General features: G+C 34.0%; 1 pseudogene; it reads left to right on the forward strand.

Annotated features, from left to right (window-relative positions):
- Positions 1-862: 862 nt before the first annotated feature.
- On the forward strand, positions 863-3,264 carry LOC133692345 (vicilin-like seed storage protein At2g28490; annotated as a pseudogene).
- Positions 3,265-4,206: the final 942 nt, after the last annotated feature.

Below are 4,206 nucleotides of genomic sequence, written 5' to 3' on the forward strand. Positions count from 1 at the left end.
TTAATATATAACCTGGCACTTGACTCTCCTCTCCCCCCTCCCCTATTTCTACTTCTTCCTTAAAACATTATGCAACAAAACAACCCCATGATCCCCCATCATCTCAACATAACTCATCTTTTCACAACTTTTCCAGTCACAACAACACTCTGTTTGATGGCATCCATGTTCTGATTGAAATTTTATTGTGAATTTTCCATCTTAAGTAAGCAAATATTTTTTTTTTTAATTTGAACACAATTTTAAAATGTTAATTTTTTTATTGCATATTTTTATAGTATATATATTTTATTTAGATGTTTACTTCTTTTATTTTTTATTTTCTCAAACAAACTTGTTATATGAATTTATGATTTTCAATAAAAATAGTAAAAGAGAATTTAGATATCAGGACAATGTTTACCTATATACATTGAAGACTTTCCCCACGTGAAAAGCTCAATTATTTGGACTTCCAGTTCTATAAACTTGATTATAATTATTTTGATATATAATTAACTCTGTGTGTATAACATATGGTCCCTCGATTATAATAATTTCAATATGTTATTAATTGTGTGCATAGACTGTTTGTGAGAAAAATGATGATTTTTTTTATTGTTTATTTTTCAGTATTAGATTGATTATAGTTTAATTTTGGTATTTTTTATAATATAATAAAATAAAATAAATAATTTAACTTGGTAGAGTACTTAACTAACTTAAATCATAGGGTTGACTGAGTGACTAAATATCCAAGTAAAAAACGTGGATTTTGTTTTTTGTAAAACATGTAGAGAAATACATAAATATAAAGCCGAATCACAAACTCTTTTGATCCTCTCACCTTGATCTGATATTTCTCGCGAGAACTCAAGTGGGTGTAACCAAACATGAGTAGCAAATGTAAATTTCACCTGCAATACAATACACAAGAAAAGCTAGCTAGCTAGCTCATTGAGAAAACTAACACAATGGGAAATAGAGCTACCCTTCTGCTGTTGCTTCTTGTGCTCTGTTATGAGGTCACTGTGGCAGTAGGGTTTTATAGAGAAGAAAAGGAAAACCGGAGAGGAGAGAGGGAAGAAACGGAGAGAGATAAGGAAGAAGACTCTGGTTCTTGTTGCAGGATTCAAAGCGTGTGATTAAAACTGATCGATGCTGGGGTTATGACGGTGCTCAGGAATTATGGTGGAAGGATTGTAGATAGGGCTATGCATATTGGGTTCATTGCTATGGAGCCTAGAGCAGTTTTTATTCCTCAGTATATCCACCCCAGCTTGATCCTCTTCATTCGCACAGGTATCTACTCTTCTGTATAATAACTCGATTTTGCTGCATTCATATATTTCTGAAAAAAATGCGATGTATATGCATTTACAATATAATCCGAAAGTGGATAATGTTGACATACTTACCGCGCTAGAATTATCTTGAATTTTAATTTTTATTGCAAATAGTAATGGATGTGCATTTTGGGTTGTAGGGGAAGCCAGGGTTGGATTGATCTACAGAGATAAGTTAGCAGATAGAAGATTGAAGATTGGGGATATCTACCGAATTCCAGCTGGCTCATCTTTCTACTTGATGAACACAGAGGAGGGGCAGTGACTTCACTTCATTTGCAGCATTGATCCATCTGAGAGTTTGGGATTGGGTGTTTCCCAGGTACATCATCTATAAAACGACTAGAGGAATATTTTCTCACTGCATCTCGAGGTTTTTTGGCAGCACAGTTTTGTTCGTGGAGACTGCGAATCCAACATGGAAGTTCTAAAGATTATTTGTGGCTAAAATATGATTGGAGAAGCCGCTGTACTTCTTGTTTCTTATTTTTTTAGGTTGTGTATTGAATTCCAGCTGCTCGATTTCTATGTGTGCAGTCCTTCTTCATTGGTGGGGGAACCTATCCAAAACCCATTCTTGCTGGTTTGAACTAGAAACCCTTTCAACTGCCTTCAATATAAGCAAACAGATCAAAGTTGCCTATTAAACATCCACTACTAGCCTCCTGCTCTTTGAGTGATTTCTTTGTTTCTATAGTCTGAAATTGTGCATTGCAGGTAACAACAGATGAAGTTAGGAAAATGATGACCAGGCAACAAGAGGGTCCGATAGTTTTCCTAGGTGATTCTAGGGCACCAAGGCCAAGCCCGTGGAGAAAATTCCTTCAACTGAAGGAGCAAGATAGACTACAGCACCTAAAGAGAATGGTGAAATTCCAACAACCACCTCATCAAGAAGAGGAGCAAATGGCATGGTCATGGAGGAATCTCTTGAATTCAATATTTGGACAGGAAAATAAGAAAAAATGTGAAAATGGCAAATCCCCTGATTCATTCAATTTCTATGATAGACGGCCTAACTTTAGAAACAACTACGGATGGATCACTGCAATTGATGAGTCTGATTACCAGCCTCTTCGACACTCTGGTATTGGTGTCTGTCTGGTTAACCTCACCGCGGTAATTGTTCTTGTTCAGTCTCTTGTTTCTGCTCATTGTTCACTATGTTTTACGATATCCTATGCATTTTTCATTCACAACAGAAGCAATGTCAACTGAAGATTTCTCCATACTCTCTATATCCGGAGTTTCATCCTCTTTAACGGCATCCAAAGGGTCCTACTTATCTACTAACAGAAAATGTTAAGAAATTGCATCAACTGCGTGATACATTTGTTGACAAACATCCACATGTTCAATCGTAACTGAATTAGTTAAACTCCTGGTTCTTATTTTTGTGGCAATTTTTTGTCTTGGGGATCAATGATGGCACCACGTACATGTGAACCCAGCAGCAACAGAGTATGGAATTGTTTTGAGTGGAAGCGGCAGAATACAGATTGTGTTTCCAAATGGAACACAAGTGATGAATGCAAGAGTAAAAGCAGGCGATGCTTTCTGGGTCCCAAGATACTTCCCCTTCTGTCAAATTGCAGCAAAGTCTCGTTCTCTCGAGTTCTTCGGATTCACAACTTCAGCTCGCCAGAACAGGCCACAGCTCTTGATTGGTGCAAGCTCAATTCTTCAAACCATGAGAATCCCTGAGCTCGCATCTGCATGTGTGAGCGAGGAAAGGGTTAAGCGCGTCGATCGTTACGACACAGCGCGAGGCTGTTATATTGCCTTCAGCAACTGCAGCACCACCAGATGAGGAGGAGCAGGTGGCCAAGTTTCGCGGCGCTAAAGGTGATCAAGAGCTTTGGTAACGAAATGGTTAATTATGGGTTTCGATTAGGGAAGAGTGAAGTGCAAAATAATGTTGGGGTGGTTAATTTCACTTGCAGGCAAGCTAGCTAGAGTATCTTTTGGGGATAACTTTCATTTTTGCTTTTCTTAGTTCTTTTTTCAGAGTATGTTAATGGGTTTCATCACCCTAAGATGATTTAATTACGTAGAAATTAAATACATGCATCGTTTCTAAAGTGATCATTAAGACTAATTAATTTATTTTTTCTTACAAACTAAAGGTACGTACTAGCTTACAATTAGCTCTAATATTATAGAGTTTGGCAATTAACTGGCAAGAGTTTCATTCAAAGGTTGGTTCCAGTGTTATTCATAGTTCATGAATTATTAATCTTACTTCATTAATAGGCTATATTACCTCTTTGTCTTTCATATAATTATGAAATATCTTATTTTGACATGATTAAATTTTATTAAGATATTATATTTTAATTATTAAACTTTTAAATTAGTCCAAATAAAAAATAAAAAGTTTATAAATTGAAGCCTACAGATTTTAATTACTATATATATATATATATATATATATATATATATATATATATATATATATATATATATATTATATTTTTTGAAATAACTATTTTATTGATATATAATATTTAAAAGCTCAACAAAAGAAGATTATTAACAAGAAAATAAATATAGTACGACCAAATTAAAAATAAATAAATGATAAACAATGATTTAAAAAGATAAAATTAATCTAAATATTCTATCAGTTATATTTCTATATTGATATTATTATTTTTTTAAATTTTAACTATCACTATTTATGACAAATATAACTACGGATATTTTAGCCTATTCAAATAATTAAAGTATATTATGAAGTGTGATTAATAAACTATAGAGTGAGAGTAACGCTATCCTAGTTCAAAAATAATTTACTTTTTGAATATTAATTTAACGGTAACTAAGAAATTCAAGCGGGAAGAGATCATATTCAATTCAAATTTAATTGCTGACGAAGGGC

This window comes from Populus nigra, chromosome 1, assembly GCF_951802175.1.
Source record: "Populus nigra chromosome 1, ddPopNigr1.1, whole genome shotgun sequence".
Classification (NCBI taxonomy): domain Eukaryota; kingdom Viridiplantae; phylum Streptophyta; class Magnoliopsida; order Malpighiales; family Salicaceae; genus Populus; species Populus nigra.